The sequence below is a fragment of the Calidris pugnax genome, unplaced genomic scaffold (assembly GCF_001431845.1).
Source record: "Calidris pugnax isolate Ruff unplaced genomic scaffold, ASM143184v1 scaffold44, whole genome shotgun sequence".
Taxonomy (NCBI): Eukaryota; Metazoa; Chordata; class Aves; order Charadriiformes; family Scolopacidae; genus Calidris; species Calidris pugnax.
Window position 1 is genome coordinate 36,682,541 of NW_015094506.1, and position 19,777 is coordinate 36,702,317.

General features: G+C 37.0%; 1 protein-coding gene across 5 annotated transcripts in view; it reads right to left on the minus strand.

The window, feature by feature from the left end:
- GRM8 (glutamate receptor, metabotropic 8) overlaps nt 1-19,777 on the minus strand; it is a 351,962-nt gene that overhangs the window by 120,759 nt on the left and 211,426 nt on the right. The window lies entirely within an intron of this gene.

A 19,777-nucleotide genomic window follows, 5' to 3' on the forward strand; every position in this document is an offset into this window, starting at 1 on the left:
ACAAATAGGACTGTAGATATTTTTTCTTTCACTTATTACTGGGGTTAAAAAAAAATCAAGGGAATGGAATGTCGGGGCAGAAGAGAGCTAACAAAGACAGGCATCGGGCAGCAGACAGCAGCTTACTCAGTGTTTTTTGGGCTCTGCTTGTAGATCTTCTGTGAACTTCTGAACTGGCCAGGGACTCCAGGAACTCCTGGAGGATCGGCAGGGTGCCTGCTGCACTGGGGAAAGGCAGCTGCAGGGGACTGTGACTTCCAGCAGCTTCTAACGAAGCTGTTCCTGATCAAAGGGTTCTTTGAGCTTCAAGCTGACTCTGAGCAGGGAGTGACAAGCACCCTTTCAGCAGGTGCTGGGAGAGGCCAGCCCAGAGTGCAGTTCCCAGAGAAGTGGTTTCTGCAGAGGGAGCAAAAAAGCAGGTTAGAAACTCTGCTGCTGAGGGAACTGTTTATGTGCTCAGTGATGGTGGTGGTGTGCTACAGAGTGCATCCCCAGCACACACCTGAGCAGGTACCCCCAGCACGTCAAGAGGCTCAGACCAAGCTCCCAGGGGAGGATGCACCTCTGCAAGCCTCCTACTGAGGCTGGGACTTGGGGATAATGGTGTTCCTGCCTGCAGGAGACGTGTGCTGGGGAGCATCCACAGCACCTAGTAGAGGAGCTGTGCTGAAGGAGAGGAAGGAAGAGTCTGTGTTTACTGGGCTCAGAAATTGAGACTCCCAGGGTGTTGAAGTCTGAGACTTGAAATGGCAGGAGAAAAGATTCTTCTTTGAGAGGCAACTACAAAACAGGCTCAGTGTGCTGATAGCAGATGAGGTCCTGAGTCTGAGCAGGAGGTTGAGAGGGTGAACCCTCCTCTCCTGAGCACTGGTGAGACCACAGCTGGAGTGCTGTGTCCAGTCCTGGGCTCCCCAGTAAAGGAGAGACATGGACATACTGGAGTGAGTCCAGCAAAGGGCCCCAAAGATGATTCAGTGCTTGGAGCATCTGTCATAAAAGGAGAAGCTCAGAGAGCTGAGACTTTTCAGCTTGGAGAAGGGAAGGCTTGAAAGAAGGATCTTATCAGTGTGTATAAATATCTTATTGGGGGAAGTAAACAAGACAGAGCCAGACTCTTCTCTGTCATGTCCAGTGACAAGAGGCAATGGGCACACACCAAACCACAGATTATTCTGTTTAAGCATAAGAAAAAGCTTTTTTAGCGTGCAAGCAGCCAAACAGTGGAACAGGTTGTCCTGAGAGATTGTGGATTCTCCGTCTCTGGGGATATTCAACGTTCTACTGGATGCAGACCTGAGCAAACTGCAGCTGTAGCTCAGTCTCCTCTGAGCTGAGGGGGTTGGACGAGACACCTCCAGAGGGCCAGCCTCAACAAAATCCTGTGATTTTGTGAGCAGTAACTGTTTCTGAGGTCTAGTGATCCCAGACTTTCAGAAAGTTGCAAATTATCAATGAAAATGACATGACTATTTGCAGCCATTTGACTGCACCACCAAGCCAGGAGAGGTGTAAAACAGCCACAGAGAGCCTTATTTGCTGCCTCATTTCCCGCTGTTAAATAACAAATGAGGAATATCTGAAAAATCAACCAAATCTGTTTCATGAGTCTCAGCTCTAAATGCTAATGGCATTATAATTCTCTGCATGTATTGTCTTTGTGAGTTTATGCAACGCAGACTACACAATCCTGAATGAGAGAGGAAGATGACCCATGAAACACCCACACCATTAATTGCTGTCAGCCCAGTGGAAAGGCTTCAGGAGCTCAGCTCTCAATAGCTTTGTGTTGGAGGAGCTAACAAAAGCTCAAACACTTAAGAAATTATACCTGTAGTCAAGGCACTCATGATATGTATGATTCGTATGCTTATTTGAGCATGGAAATTAGAAGTAAGTAAGACTGAAAAATAAACTAAATAGCTGAAGATATGTGTAAATAGAAAAAAAATCTTTTAATCTCTGTAAGAATCTAGCTCTAGATTATAATTAGAAACTAATGAAAAGCTTTCTTGCAATTCCACAGATCTTGTCTGTTATAGATAATTCTTGATAATGGCCAAATATTCCCAGAAATTAATGCAAGTAATTTAATTAAAAAGTTGGAAGTGGTGCCTTTTAGAAGTCCTGCTTCCAGGAACGACAGTGGACAGGTCAGTGTAGAAAACTGCATACAAAATTATATAACCTTAGGATATACACTATGGAATGAGCTGTAAAACTCTTCTGTTAGTGTAGTTTTTCTCATTCCTGTGAACTGCTCTTTTAGGATCCATTTAGCAATTAATTGCAGTCTCACTAGATGATAATGCCGCAACAGAAATCTACAGAATAAATTGTGCCAGTGCAAAAGAGCCAGTGATTGGCAGGCCTTTCTTAATTACGGCATTAGGTTTAGCACTAGTGTTAATCTGAAATTCATTAACATGTCTCCAGATACCACTAGTTAAATCCAGTTTGCCAAAAGGCAGAGTCAGCTCTGAAATTAGTGCTTCAGAAAACCTTGTTTAATGCCTGCTGTCCTATAGAAAAAAATACACTGAGGTCAGGTTTCCTGACATATCGTTTGACTGGATTCTCAAAACAATTCTGTGATATTCTCAAGGGGCAACTCTGGACACACAAAAGCTAGAATGGGGTTGGTGCCAGAATCACTTATCTACAAGTAAATTTCATATTTCTTCAATTAGCTTCTTAATTCCTCTTTTTATACTTTATTGATATAGTCTTTCATGCTGCATTGCCACAATCAATGATTATTCTACTCATATAGAAATCCCTGTAGATGATACAGACAGAAATGCAAATCAGAATAAAAGTCACTTCTTTTTTTTCAGAAATGGATCATGCCAATGATCGTCATGTCTTTCTTTGACAGATAAGTTATTCACTTTACAAGGAAACTACGATAGATATAATCTCTCCAGCTTTCAGAACTTTATTCCATGGGAAGTGACGGATTGAAATTGAGAAGACTGGAATCAGTAACTGGACTGTAAAGTGGATAAGTAACTGATCAAAACGGAGATCAAACTGGTTGTGCTGCAAGTGTCTGGGTATTGGTGTTCTTCACCCTGTACTGTTCTTCACAGTCTATTTTGGAAAATTTTAGTTTTCACCAGTGACTATGCCCCCAAAGGGCAAAAAAATGTATGTGCTAAGGAACAGTGTTGATGGTGTGAAGATGGGATACATAGTAATACAGAATAAGATCAAACATTACATAGCAGAATCTGGGTAATCTTAGGGACTGAGGCAATAAAAAATACAATGACATGTATATTCTGATGCATTTGCAGGCTAATAACAGGAACTTTGCTAAGAGTACACAGTACCTGTGTTTCCATGCACCAGAGGAGAGAAACAGTGTAACAGTTCAGATAAATCTCTACTAGGTTCCTGACTTTCTCTCATGCTCTTTCTTCAGGCACATTAAGGATGTATTATCTACCTTTATAATGTTGTAAAATTATTTTTATTTCATATTTTGATCTCTGATATAATTACACTGGGATTCTCTATATTATCCCAACTTTTTCCCAATCTTAGTTTGTAGACCTTTCTTATTATAATCTCAGAGCAGTAAATCTTGCAAGGATTTGACATAGGTCTTCTCAGATGCCTAAGTAGGCCATCATATCAAGTCATGAAACAAAACCTGTTATTAAACTTTGAAATTCATGTCTTCTAAATCTAGCTTCCAGCTTTCTATCTACATTTTCATTCTTACTGCTTTTTCACTCATATAGGAAATTATTTTAGACACATTTCTTAGAATAGAATGCATTCTTTCTTGGAAATATTTGGTCATTTTGGACTGGATGGACAGGTGCCATAATGTTGGATTGGGTGAATACTACAAAAAATTAACTATATAACTCTTTCCTCATCTCATTTCTGTAAGTATGATTATCAAAATTCTTCCCTTTCTTAGAGGAATGCTGGCAAATGACAACTGAAAAATAGCATTGTCTTATTGAGCTCCCCAAAGTCTCCAGAATTAAATAGAATACTCTTCTGCCACATCTAATTCTATTTCCCAGATAACTGCTCCAGTTTACTTGTGTTCCAAATAATAAGTAATCTTGTAAGTACTGTTGCTTGCACCCGTGCACATTTTTTCTTTTAATGTTCAGTTCCCCAGCCTTCTCAACCCCTGTCACTTTTTGTCAGAATTACTTGTCTAACTGTTGTACAGACATATGTGGGTGAACAGGATTGTGGAAAAAGCAGAGACCAGAAGAATAAATAGAAGAAACAGGAACACTGTCAGGGGAAGGCCCATGATCAATTCCTAAGGACTCATAAACAGTACCTAACGACCCTACTGATTGAGGGGAATTCTGCCAGCTTGGCAGCTGGAGGTTGCAGGGACATGTTGGTTGGGAAAGACGATACATTCGTACTAAATAAACTGCCTGTTTGTTATAATAAACAATTCTGGTTGCATCACTGACCGGGGTCTGTGCCTTCATACACTACAGACAAACAGTATGTTGTATTCTGCATTTTCTTGTTTCTATCCACCAATTTTTCCTACTGATTTCAGTAGGCACTCTGAGACCAATTTTATTTTAATTTTTCCTGAGCTTCTTCCTTACTGGTATTTCTTCCCCTATTCCTTTTTCATTGTCACGTTTGCAACTCGTTGCTTTTTTTTTTTCTTTTTTGAGTTTTAAAGGTGTTTTCATATTGGCGTAAATTAAAACCTTGTTTCACAAGATACATCTTAACTATCTTTGTCAATGTTAATAGTTTTATCTGTAAGGAGATCTTATCTTTTGAACATGTCTTAATCAGTCTATACAGTCTCTGAGTGTATGAGAGAAAACTCCATATTGATTACTTCTCCTTTCACTGCTTTTAAAGCAGACACAGAATAGTAGCCTAATTTTATTACTAAATAATTTATGGATATTTTTACCGGTGGTGTTACTGGTGATTACATTAATATTACTTGTAATTATATTACTAGATTAATACTAACTAATTAGATTAATGTTACTGTTAATTAGATTACTATTAATACATACATTATTGTTATCATACGGCTTTTGTACCTACTCTAAGTTTCTGCCATTTCTTCTTTCATTTGGTAAACAGCTTTCAGGTGATTCACAATAATAACTCACTTTATTCCCAGCTTCCCTCCTCAAACTGTTTTCTTCCCCCAAAAAACAGAATAGTATTGGAGTAATCTCACCTGTGTTTGGAAACAGACATCTAAAGCTGATTTAGTTTTATAGGTTTGCTCTGCTGTCAGTGGAGGCCTCTGTACAGCACAATTCATCTGCCTTATTTTAGACAAGTAACTGATGAAGTGAACCATGCCCCACTAAGTGACTTTCTCTCTGTTCACTCTAAAAGCAATGTAATCAACTAGTTCACGTGTAGACGTCTTCACTGTACATATCTAATGTGAAATAAATTGAATTCCATTCCTATACTGTTTGGCTTTATGAATAGCTGAAGTCTCTGTGTCCCTGTATTATTCCATTTTTATATTTGTCCCCTCTTCCACCGTATCTAGTTGCATGACACACACAAAATAGAGCAAACTGAGTAGTTCACAGTAGTTTTGTTATTATCTTTTACAACGCCAGGAAAAAAACACATCTTTTATCACCTACATCACCATGTGTCTGTATTGTTTGTTGTTTTTTTTCATGAGGAAAAAAGGGAAAAAAAGCAATACCATTATAAATAGACCTTGTCTCTAATCCATCTACTGTTCAATATTTGTAGCACATCAATCTGCTGAAGTTATAAGTCCTTCTGTTTTTCTGTGCCTAACCTTATTACTTTCCATTTCCTGGCAACAAATCATATGGTTCAGGCACCAGCTTGTGACCCTGTTCTATGGGAGTCATGTTCATTTGTTCTCACCCTCAGAGCTTTGTCCACAATTTTCTATTATTGTCAGGTTTCGTTATCCTTCTACATCTCCCTACTCAAAATCCCTCTTGTTACTTATCTGTCTGGCATTTCATATCAAGGTCTGTGCTCATTGCTGTTAAATACTCCATTAGAAATCATTAGCAAGTCAAGACCATGAAGACGATTTACATTTTCAGAAATATTCTTCCATTGATCTGGATGTTATTGATTCTGGCAGAGGGACCTCTGAGGGAGGACAAAGAAGCAATTGTAGCAGTAGCAAGGGAGAAAAACTAAGAATATTTATAGTCCTCTTTATAACGTTAGGAGTAACAGATACACGTACCAAATCAAGGAAATAAAGGTAATTTTATAACAATATATCTCTGTTAATTTTTTCATCTATAAGCCTCAACAAAAGGTCTATATGCAATCTCTGAAGACACTGAACCCCATGAGAATTATTCCTTTTCTTGACCACCTCCCATTTAACCACAATGCATCTAAATTTACATGGTCTGTGTTATCACAGAGTCCAAGGATTTCACAATCTGAAAATCACTCACATGAAACAGGAAGATCTTTTTATAGGAAAAGGACACATAGGAAGGAGAAGATTTAAGCTGTCTATAGCGGTGACCAAGACTGGAGTTGAACTTAGTTATCTAAGCACTGTCCAAGTGGCACTGATTTGCTCCTCTAAATTTCTGAAGGACCAGCATTTATATTCCTATTTTTAGAAGGTCCTTATTCCAGCCGGTGAGGCACACAGCTTCTTCTTCAACCCTCTTGCAGCTCAGACCCAAGAGGGAGAGGCACCTCTCTTTTTTCCCTGTGTCTCTTATCTGAGTTGTCCTCTCTGGACAGAATTCAAGAGAAATGCAGCTTCAGACTCATGGGGATCCTGGCAGCTGCGGGAGGCAACACTCAGTTCTGCTGACGTGACACCATTGCCCAAATTTCAGCAATATTGGAAGCTGAGAGACTCCTTTCCTGGGATCAGTTTCCCCGGGATTTTCACTCAAGGACCAGAGTCACAAAAAGAGAGTCCTGCAACCTATCAATAAAATCAGCATTCTTGTCAGGAATGTCAATTAATTGCTGGTTTTCATTAGTGATTGAACTGATAGGAGCATCACTCACCAAGTATACAGCTTTAGAGCCTGGAGACATTCTGATTCTTCATGAAATTCATTTTAGTTTAGTTCAAACTAAAATTAAACAGTAAGACAGAAGAAAAAAAAATCTTTCAAATCAAAGCTTGGTTTTGGTTTGGTTTTTTTCATATGACAGGATAAATGGGATAAACAAATTTCTCTTTAAAGGCTAGTTTTGTTTCATAACAGTATTTCAATGCAGTGAAAGAACTGAACTATTTTATAGGGTCCTTGGTTTTCTGGGTCTTTATTAGCAGTTAATGGCTTAAGAATTAGAATACATTATACTATTGTATGAACTACTGAAAAAACCCCCCATACCTTAGGAAAATGCTTTTTAAGTATTAGATGCTGGAAAGCCTGACTTCAATATGCTTTATTAGGAATGCATAATAATGTCTTGGCTGCACAGACTTGCAGACATCTTTTCACATGACATGGTATATGCACCCAGGTAAGTATTAGGCCCTGGCCACAGAGCTCACAAGGTATGCATTTATAGGCATTAGTAGACCACTTCTGCAATAACAAATCACCACATTTTCTCCATGCATGAAAAAAACAATCTGTACTTCTCAAGTGGTATTGGTGTTATTCACTGTTTGGCAAGTACAGGCAGCGTCTATTATCAGTTTATCTTCCTAGGAAATCTGTAATCTGATTATACATGAATATGGAACACACAAAAATCTTCTTGTGTATTTGGAGGAATCAAAGAGAAGGTGAATTTCTCAGCTGCCATTTGCTACCTTCTTTCTTTCCCCCTCTTCACCTTACTCCTTTTCACCATCTACGACTCTCATCTCCATAGGAGCAGCAAGGTCCTGCTATTTAAACCAAAATAAGTTATCTTAAATCACCTCTGAACACAGGTTCAGAGTCCTTATTTAAAGAGAATAGTTCGTGTCTTTATTTCAAAAATTTGATGGACTGAGATAACAGCCAGTTGTCTGCTACGTACCATGCAATAATTCATTAAAACATTGTAGTTAAAACACATTCACACATATGCCTTCAGTTTTGTTGTACAAATTGGTATAAGCATGAAGTACTTGAATCCCTGAACACTAACAGAGACTGTAGGTGCATATTGCAGAGGGGTACGCCTGCTATGGGATAGCTGGCAGAAGGCATAGATATTTGCTCTGACCCCTCACACCTTGTGGCAATGAAGTTCAGCAGACCTGACAATTCTATCCCCAGCACTTGCAGACTCATGAAACTCACTGACTAAAAAATATCTACATTGTCTAAAAATGCCTTGAAAAGCTAAAAAGTGTTGTCCCGGGGCTACCTAAACAAAGAAACAAGAAAACAAATAAATAAAATAATATTTGTAGGTACTTTTTGTGTTAGTAATGCAGCAAGGCAGAGTCAGGAGGTGTCAGGCAAATAACACAGAAATATGAGAAGTCTTCAAAAATTCAAATTAGGTCTAGAGCAAATTGGCTTAAATAAGGAACAACCTCAACATGCAGCTGTAACTGGAATTAAAAATTAACAACTTCCTTCAGTTTGGGAACACCTACTTGAACATTATTTTTATTTTACACATTCCTTCGAATATTCTGATTCACCATACAAGGCTCAGGACAACTCCCTTACTACAATGAGAACAAAAGCACGTGCATTTTGTGCTCAGGTAAGCAAGAAATCCTGCCTAAGCACTGTGTGCATGAACAAGATCCCTTGCTGGTAAGAAAGAGTGAAAGTGCAAAACAGAGAAAAAAATTATCAGTGTTTGAGCTGCAGTTAGTCCATGCATAAGAGAGGATCAATACAACAATTTGTAACTATCAAGAGCTGGAGCCTTTAAACGCCAGCTGGCTTAGCAGAAACCTTCCCACAGCAGCTGTATGTCAATATAAGGGTTATTTCCAAGCACCTTTAGTTGTTTTTCTCCAACATGATAAGCAGTGGACTCTAATATCCCGAGGCTTTCTCTTCAGATGTCTGGGTAGGGACTTGGAGGAGCCACGGCAGAGACTGCACTAAATAAGCCTTTCAAGTCTGCACAGTCTGGCATGTGCTGAGGAGCCTGACTGCCCTGTAGCAGCATATCCTGCACACAGATGATGTCTTGAGGTTCCATACATCATTTTCACTTTCCTTTAAAATGCATAATAATTACCTCCAAAAAGTGGGACACAGCTACCATAACTGGCCATATTATGACTTGTGACTTAATGCTACCGAGGGATATATTTATAAAATGTGATTATGTGTGGCACGGGAACAGTGCCAATACATTTTTGTCTCTCAACTTGATCAAACTATACTGGAGCAAAGCCAGGGTAGCCCTGGAGTGGCTGCAGGGCCAAACAGGAAAATCAAAAGTTGATCCAGCTGGAGCTCAGTGTGTCTTCTTTGATTATCTCTGTTTGCTTAGCCTTACAGTCAAAGGCTTGCAAAGCCTTACAAAGGAAAGCACTCCACTGTCTCTATAAGATGCAACATACAGAACTGTGGATTTTTTGTTATTTTAAAGAGTTTATTCACTATAAGTATGGCAAACCTTAAAAGAAAAATTCTAAGGAGGCAGCGGGACACAGTGCATGAGTGATATGTAGCTGCTTCCTTTCCACCATGTCTGTACAAACTGCCACCTTTTTCTGCCACTGAAAAACACACGCTCCCCCGCCTGTCCACCGAAAAACATGTATCTCCCAGCGGAATATTCATTCAGTGAACGTCAAGGACTGTCTTTTACTGTGCTGTTCTTCTACTTCTACAGATAAACATATGTGACAGAGAGCACGTCTGTAAACTCAGGATGTTCTGAATTCCCCTGACAGGTCAGGTAACCGCTACGTTACTACAATGCTTTCCAAGCTCTTAGGAGCTGTCTTCCTGTACAACACCTAAAGCTGAAGCCACGTAGAAGTGATTTGGTAATACTTGTAATAAAAATAACTAATTGTAATTGCAAAATTATTTTTTTCTATCTGTTTGCTTGCCAACTGACCTGGATTTTGCTTTCATTTATTTTTTTAGTAATTCTTTAAAACGGTCAAGGTGATTACTTCTTATAGTAGGTTTCCAGTATGGTTGATGAACACCGCTATTCCAGACCCACTAAAATAAACAGTAAATTTCCTCTTGACTACAGTACACTTGGAACTTTATAAACCTAGTGTTGATAAACAGTATTGCCGCTTTTCCCTGATTAGCTGGTGGATTTTCCTTGTTCAACTAAATAATGAAAAGGTAACATTTATTTCCTACTTTTCAATAAATATTTCAGCAAACTTAACTACATTTTTCCATTTCAGAATGTGAAATAAAAAGAGTAAGCTAATTTACAAAGAAGTTAAATACTCATAATCTCAGAGAATTCAGGTTGGCTCAATGGTTTTTAATGCTTCTAGACACTGGAAACATCTGGACAATAATAACTAGTATTTATTTCTATCTGCTGTGACATTTACATGTTATTGTACTTTTAGGACAAGAACACAGATTAAAGATGAAAAAATTATTGCAATCATCATTTAAGAACATTTTTTTCCTTAATTAATTAAACACTTAAACAGATAAGAGTGTCTACTTTATTGCTGGTTATATTGGTAAATTCTAATTACAAATGTCTTTAGCAACTCTGAGTCCTTATTTGTTTTTATTTAAAACATGTGGAAAAAAGTTACAAGGACATATGCAGACAGCATGGACCTAAAATTGCAAATGCAAAAAGTTACTTCAGGAACAGAGACGTAGCAGAACTATCACTTGAAAAACTATTGCTTGAAAAATCCCTGTGCAAAATATTGGGCTTTTTGCAAGAATGGACTTAACTAGTCTCTCCCATTTCTCTCAAAATTCTTTTAATCAGGGTGCTACCTAATCAAGCCATATATCACATATTGCAAGAATGTTACAAGAAACTTGAAAGATACTCATTTCATGATAGCATAACATTTAACTTTTAGTGGCTCATGGAAAGAAAATAAAAGTGATTGATGGAATAATCAACCATCGTTATTACATTAAAATGTTTTTTTTGGCTAAACCTAAATTTTCTCCTTTATATTAAAAATATGTTAATATATTGATAACTTCTTTCTCTAACCGAAGTTGGTTGGTTTTGGTTTGCCTTGTTTTGTTTTCTTATTGGACAATAAAAAAAAATGTTTATTAGCAAAAAATGTTTAAAAATTATGCTAGCTTCTCTAATCCTTTGGAGATAATAAACATATATTACTTTAATCCCAAAGGGTAACTTGCAATTCATCTTCCATAAAAAAGAAAATTTTCATCTGAATGAAAAACAAAAATATTGCAAAAGTTGATGATAGGTCTTTCATTGTGTATGGTGCACAATAAGTAAAACGCCAACAAATGCATAAAATTTACCCTGTATTGCACTAAGATTTCTTATTTCAGTACTGGCTGGATAGAAATATGGAGTCACGCATTTATAGCTGCTTCAATTCTGCTTTCAGTAGGTTAAAAATTCAATGAAAACTATGACTTCATATAAACTAATAGCCACTTAGTGCTTCTAAGACAGGATGTTGTGAGTCCATTTGAATAGAACTTCTATGAAGTCTTGCATTCTTAGCTTTACAACGACCCAAATGCAACAAGACTAAAGAATATCCTCCCAGTCGTGCTCTATACTTGTTTAAGGCTTGCTTCTGGAATATGTCTTCAGTTTCTTTTGGATAAAAGGCTTAGAATTACTTTATTTCCTTACTGATTATCCGAATCCCAGACTATTATTAAAAGTCTGGGGGCAGTGTTTCTACCATCTTCATCCCAAAGCAGAGTTAGCACTGCAGTATTAAATATTTCTAATTCCTTTTTGGAACTGTTCATAGACATAAACCTCTTCCCCTTGACTTAACATAGAATGGTTGTACCACTCTCTTCTACCCTCCAGCTGAACTCATAAAATTTAGGCAGGTCAGCATCAAATTTAATCATACTGGGTAATAAACCTCACCCATTGAAACTGGTGAGTCTAAAGAGGAAGCTATGATTGGTGTGAAAATTTTGATACAGTAGTTAAAAACACATCCACATTTTCATACTCTGAAATGCAGCTAACTATCCTCTAATAATCTTACCTTCACATAAATAACTCAACTATCAGCAGATAAAACTGTATTCAAGTAGAGTACCAGTCAAGCTGATAATTTGTTAATAGAGCTGTAAGTAATAGAGAGAAGCACCATTTTCAAACTCATCTGGCTATGTGGGCTCCTATGACTTGGCTTAAAAGAGTTTAGGCCTCCAAGTGGAACTAATAATAAAGAACATTCTGTATCTCTTATATTCCAAACTATTTTTTTTTTATTAAATGCTAATGTAATTATAGAAACTAATAACCTAAAGAAATTGGCATAAATTGAAAAATGCTAATATGGAAGCCTAATGCATCATCACTTTGAAAGTTTGCTATGCACAGAATTGCAACTAAAATCTTTACTGCAAATTATTTTACCTTTAATTATCAAATGTTCAATTTTGATGATAGAGATAACAGGAGAATTGAGAGGAACAGTCTCTGTTTAAAATAGAACACCTCAGGAATTTGTGCATCAAATCCATTTTATTTCAGGCTTACAAGGGAGAGATTTGGCTAAGACTATGGGGAGCAACATTTTGGGTCCAATCTGTTCAGCATAAAACATAACCTGCTGTGTGGCCAAAATTATTGGATACCTTAATCCTCAGGAATAACAGCCAATGCTTCCTCTGCTGGAGTAAATTAGAGAAGCTTCTTAGATAGAAACATATTTAATGTTTCATAGTATTAGAAATGCTTTAACCAGCCTTTGAGAAAATCTCTCTGACTCATAACTGCTTGCAGAGAAACACACAGAAGTAGATGAGTTGCTATGGTGCCTAAATGCTAATAGGCAGGCTTGCTCTCTGGCAGCCTTTGGAGGCACCAGCCTTTCTCATCAGCTATATGGAGAACTAGACACTTGCTTTAAACTTCACCAGCTACTGAAACCAAGGGAAACCTGTTTACCTGTGAGGGATGAACTGAATCCCATCATTTTTCTCTTGGATGTCTTGTTTAGTTTGCTCAGATTCTGGTTTTCTTTGCTTAAGATCTTACTTGCTTTTGAATCCAGTACTGCTTTGTCTATAGATCTGAACTTGGTTGATTACTGCTGAATACACCACCTCCCTAGAGTAGAAAAACTAAATAGTGCTGTCTGATGGTGTCAGCAATGTTTGTTAATTACAAATTTATTGTCTCCTCACCATAATTCCTGCCCTACAGTATTAAGTCTACCTGATTTCACTATCATTCCCTTTAACACAGACAAATGCTTATTTTTCTCCTTATATGAGAATCTAAGATTCATCAAGATAATTTCACTGACATTGAACTCCCTGAAGAATTGTTCTATTTTTGTTTGTCACTTACCAGCCATTAGCAGTTATATCACTTTTAACATGAAGTGTAAATATATACATACATATACAACTATAAGTGTGCCTTCTTTATATTACCAAATACCTGGTTGTTTTTTTCCCCTTGATATTCTCTCCAATGTGTCTATTTCGTCAGTAAAAGTTGCTGTACAAAAATGAAAAAGGCTCATATTATTCTGTTACAGAGGTACTAAAAAGCAATTCATTTGCTCTCATGGTTGTCCTGCTGGCTTGCAGAACTGTTGTCTTACCAAACAGGTCATAAATTGACATATGAAAAAATTAATAACTTGTTCAAACACTCTTGATTTGATGGATTTTAAAGGAGTATTTAAATTTAAACATTTAAGTTAGGAGGCCTGTCAAGGTATTCTTTTCCACAAAACATGTGGCACACCTTCTTCCTGTTAATAAAGGCAAGAATGATATCTGAAGTGCTTAAAAATGCTGCAGAACTGCAGCTGTGATGTTTCTTACAGCGACTAAAAGATAAAAAATTACACACATTATGTACCCAGTTTTTTGCACTCAAATCACTTTTCCCTCAGAATGGCAAAGGTTAGTTTGTACTAATCCTCACTATTGCTTGAGTTTTTTACTTGATCATATTGGAAAACTGCACTCTAATATATCTGAATATTTTCACCTATCAGGAGATGCAAATCAATTTCATGGGTAATGAGGGTAAATCCCTTACGACCTTCCTTTACATATTAATTATTAAAATACCTTATGAATCAAATCTTATTCCTCAAAACAGGGAATTGACCTCAGTCACGTTCTACATCATGAATTTTGTATGTGGAGCATAAATACTGCTCAATTAATCAGTACTTAAGGTCTGTACATAAGCAAGAACACAGCTATAAATTGCACTGACTTCTAGGTTCCACCTTCTAATTTCACACTGATCATTTTCATAATCTCTGATTTTAATCACATGGACTCATCAGGTACCTAAGAATCATAGTAGCTCCAAGCTTTGCTTGCTGCGTGTGCTTACATTATAACCATACATTAAAACCCATTTAGAGTGATTCAGACCTCTGTGCAATTTTAGTAGCTTGCACAGCCACCTGGATTAATTCCATTAAAATAAATAGCATGCCAAAGCAGAATTTATTTGAAATCATACCCTGCTTATCCCCAATAACAAATTAACAGAGGTAACAACTCCTTTCTTATTTTAACATACAGCTACTGGAAACTAGACCTCAGGATTCTTTATTACAAATGGTCTGTCATAGCCCCAGTGCATTCAAAAGTCACATTAGCTATCTCTGAAACCATGACGAAAGTACATGAAAAGAATGAACTATTTTGAATTCTGGGATTTTATGAGTTCAGGTCTATATTAGTTTAAGCTTTAGCCATGTTTTCAAACACACCTCTGTACCAATGAGATTTTCAAAAAAATTACATGTGATTAACTTATGACAGATCAAACATCACTGATCTTAATAAAACTGCAGCAGATACTCTGCCTTCCACTCCCTCTTCTGCAGCTGAAAGCAGTATCTTTATTTCTTCAGCGCAGTACAAATTAGTGAAACTAGAGCTGCTAACACAGTGAATCCTAGCAAGGTCACCAGAGTTCAGCCTTTCCCAGCTCATTGTTAACCTTGCTTGTCCCTATCCGATCTACTCATCTGCTGTTACCTCCTGTTATACTTAGACAGTTTTTAACCCCATAAGAATATGGTACCAGTGGCACTGTATGATGCTAAGTGTTTCTGACCGTACAAACACGTAAAACATGAATTGACAATAAGAACTCATAACTTTAAAAATCACAAGTGTGCCCAACTTCAACTATTTCAAAAAGTTTTTTCTCTCTGTTGGTAGTTGCAGATTTGAGAGTTGGATTTTTAAAAATCTGAGTTAGTAGCATAGCTCCAGTATATTTTAAGTGGGACATTTACTTCTATTCTGCTTAAATGCCTTTAAAAAAAAAGTCAAAACTTAACAGCCTCAAAGGGCACCATTTTAATCTTCTGTTTTAATGATAAATAATGATTTGAGAATGTAAATTTTGTACTCCGTGAAAGAATAGAGACGTGTCAGCTTTCTTCAAGAAAGCATTTAAAACAGTCTGAGCTGAATATTAAGTCAAGGGAGTTTTGCACAGATTGATGTCTTAGCAACTTCAAAAGATAGCAGGAGAAGAATTTTGTAAACAACTGATTCCACAATAATGATTCTCTGGAGGGTTCAAAATTCTCCATGAGAAACCCCATTCTTCTTTTTTAAAAAAAATCCTACCCTATATAGATACATATTACAATGCAGAGTGATCATTAATTTTCAGTTTACAAGTGTTGACACCTTATTTTGAGTTTGCCTGATAATTCCTGTTCTTATATTCTCATTCTACGGTATCATTCTGCCCTTTCAGGAAGAAATTTTGCATGTTCTCTTTTTAAATGGGGCTAATAATGCACGCATGTGTGTTCCTGGGTATGTAGTCAAAATGAATCTTTTCTTGAAGGCATTTAATTAACATATCTAAGACTCAAATAACAGCAAGGCTTACTAGTCCACTCAGACTATGAAATTAGTTCCAGAAGAATAGAATAAAGGTAACATACGTTCATCTAATATTGTAAAACAAGGGTAAGGCATATACTTCTCTTTCTTTCAAGTCCATCTAGGGCTGTAGCATCACGGCATGGCTGAGGTAAGAAGGGACTTCTGGAGGTCACCTAGTGCAACCTCTCTGCTTACGACAGGCTCAGCTAGAACAGGTTACCTATGTCAAATGGGGTTTTGAATATCACCAAGGACAGAGACTTCACAAACTTTCTAGGCAACCTGTTCCAATGTTATTGTGGATTTGTCACAAAATCCCAGCAAGCAACATAGTTGCTTTACTTTGTCCCAGAGAAGAACAGGGAAAAGGTTGTACAGTCAAACTCAGAATTTATCTCCAGAGTTTCCTCTTCACCAGGAGGGGGAAGTGATGTTGCAGTGACCTCTAGCAAAAGCAGACAACACTTACTTAAGTAGTGATGGCAGAGGGGACTCAGCGCTCCCACCTGTTCTCTGCTCCCTTCTCACTTATCCCTTCTCACCTAAAAAGATGTCAAAGGAACAAGTATCCCTGTTCACCCGCAGGATAAGTAGCACATAGAAGCACATAAAATGTCTGTTTGTGTGTATAAGAGTAAAGGTTAAGTTGTGCCCTTACCTTTAAGATTAAGTGAAAGACTCATATTGTAATGTCTGTAAACAGTTCTAGTGTGTGATGTTTTCTCGATATTTATCCCTGGAAATACTAGTGTGTTAATGTAAATATAAAGACAAATATATGACTAAAGGTAGGCAAAAACTAGCTACCCTATAATAACTATATATCTATATATATAGAAAGAGTGAACTAGCTTCTATATGAAATGTTTCATGTACAACACAAGTAATGAACTTTACCTTTGGAATTAACTATTTTGATCTTTGCTTTTGTAGTGGGACAGCTGGGGAGGTGGGAACTGATCGGTCTTATAACTTTGTGTTCTATTCCCACCAAAGAAATAGCACTGTATCCATGTTGTCATCCTTTTTTGGCTTTGTCCAGAAGTGCAAAGATAAATCATTTTCTTAAAATCAAAACCAAATCAAATCAAAACCACCTCTGAAACACCTCCATCAACTGCAAATGCATGTTCAAGTCCTATTTCTCTTAAATGACAAGCACTTATGTTCAATCCAGCAGAGCACTTCTCATAGACCACTCAGCACATGCCAGGGTAAAAACTCTTAGAAAACGTCTGGTTATTTTGTAGACAGAATAATGAAGTCAAACAGAGTGAGAACACTAGAGCAATGTGATGGCAGAAGATATTGAATCATGCCACAATTACACTATTGCACATATCACCATTTATAAACCTAATTAACAGAAAAATTATTTGCTTTACATAACTTTAAATATGAAACACCAATTTCACATAAATATCTCATTTTGTTTGGATACAAAAACTGGTATGGAAAATATTTAAAATGCAGCATCTTTATTAAAATAAGAACACCATAGAGTGACAACATTTACTTTTTGCCTGAGGAAAAATAAAGATAAATAGGAGCATGAAACTTCTGAAAGCTCTAAGTATTCTTTTACCGAAGAGCCAGAAAGGGCTGGTTATGGTCTACTAGCAACGACCATCAAGAACACAGGGAACTAAACTTGCCTCACCTCAGCACACTAGCTTTATATTTTCCTGTTGTTTAAAATTTTTTTCAATGTACACAGCAATAGGCTGTACATGTTACATGTTAGAGGTTTCTTTTCCTATTAAATTAAATTATTTATTAAACTGCACATTATAAATGAAAAGCAATTGTTTTTAGACACCATACTTAGCTGGCTGTCCTAAGAAAAACACAGGCAATACTAAAACAGGAGACTACACTCAGCAGTAACTCAAATCTCATGTGCAAATAAATTTCTTCATTCCTGTTACAAATAAAGAGATTCTATCCCCGTTAAAATCCCCTGAACTGTGAGATTTTAGCATACAACTGGTAGAAGAATATCTAAGCAGAAGCAAATGTCGTATCAATTACATCAGTACACTGTGTGCTGGTGGTAATGATCACCCTTCAGTCATGAAGGTGTCATGGAATATTACTCAGATTAATCCTTCAGGGGAACAAATCTTCTTCATAATTTGTAAATAAAAATAAACAGGGTAAACAAAAATAAACACATTTCAAAGTGATTACTTGCAATCAAAAGCAAAGGTTACTCCAATAAACAGAAATATGTATCTCTTCTTCCCGTTGCAAATACCCTCCATAAGGCAGAGAGGTGTCCTTCATAACACAGGTCATACTTGGTGAGGTGAAACCCACTTAGGTGAACCTAGGATGCACATCAAAATCGACACACAGCACTACTGTTAACTCCCAGCACAGGAGGTCTAGCAATCTATGTAAATATTCACCTCTGTAAACCAAGTCAGACACAGCGGCAGCGTTGTTCTAAGGAACATGAATTTGGGATTAATAGCAAAAAACCAAGGGTTAAAGACCGTCCTCTGCTTATGCCTCCCAAAGTATTACCAAAATAAATAAGATATTTGGGAACATAACATGACCAAATAAATTGGTACACCAGTACATTATGTGAACTATTCTAGTACAGGGAACAGTTAACGTATCCCACAGACTCACAGAAATGTTTCTTTTTTTTTTTTTTTCTTTTTTCCTCCCTTTCAGTAAATCACTAGTTGAAAAACAGATACTTTTTCATTAGTGTACCGAGTACTTTATCCCACTCTTTCATCTCCCCTTGTTGCAATACTTAGAGTCAGCCAGAGAAATCTTGACAGATATTGATGAAATACAACAATCTAGGGAGAGAAAGGTTTCATATAAAATGGACAGCTTATCTTTTTATGTTAAACTTCCATGCTCACCAAATGAAAATAGATCACTTTCTCTGTGCTTTAACAACACAGGCCCAGAAGAATATCTACTAGAAATGTAGATAATTATCACTGCAAACCTTACAATATGCTGCCTACCTTGTCGTCATAACAACATTTCCCGTTAACAGGAACATATTTTGCTCCAGGTTTTCTTTAAAATCACTAAAGAATCATTTAAACACCTTCCATCTTTATATTCCTGCAGACAGGGATTCCCTTTTCATGAAAATTGCATAGGAAGAAAAAAATCATAGAAGAGAAAAAAAACTGAATTCTAGCCAGCATTCATATCTACCAAATGGTCTGGTATATTACCTAAAGCAAAAAAACCTTCCACTCAGAAGCTAAATTCAAAACGACCTTGTGCTTTTTTCAAAAAGGCTGGCAGCTGAGGTCATTGGAATAAATTGTGACAGACAGTGCTTCTCTCTGCATAGTTAGAAGGCATGTCTAGTATGTGAATTACCACCAAGTAAGGGAAAAAATCAATCAAAACACAGCAAATAACATTGTTCCATTTCTTTGTAAAATAATGCTAAATATAGTCTGTAATAATTATGACTTTAATTAAATAATGTAGGTTTTCAGCAACTTTATTTCACCATCAAGTATGTTCTACCGTTTTCAATTCTACATTCATAAATTAATTCTGTTCTTTATTGGCCTCTACTCTTAACAGCACAAGCATCTGTAACTGCGTTTCCCCAGCAGACAGATCCCAGCTGCACAGAATATTACGTAGTGTTGTTTAAAAATATATACTGTAGTTGCGTTAAAGCTCACTAAATCACTGAGTCAAAAATAATGACATGGAAAAGAAGCTGGAACTGCTAGTGAGTGTTTTAATTGAGATTTAAACATGCAAATTGAAAGCAAACTCCTCACTATTCACTTCTGTAAGGAAATTGTTAACACTAATTTCAGAAGAAG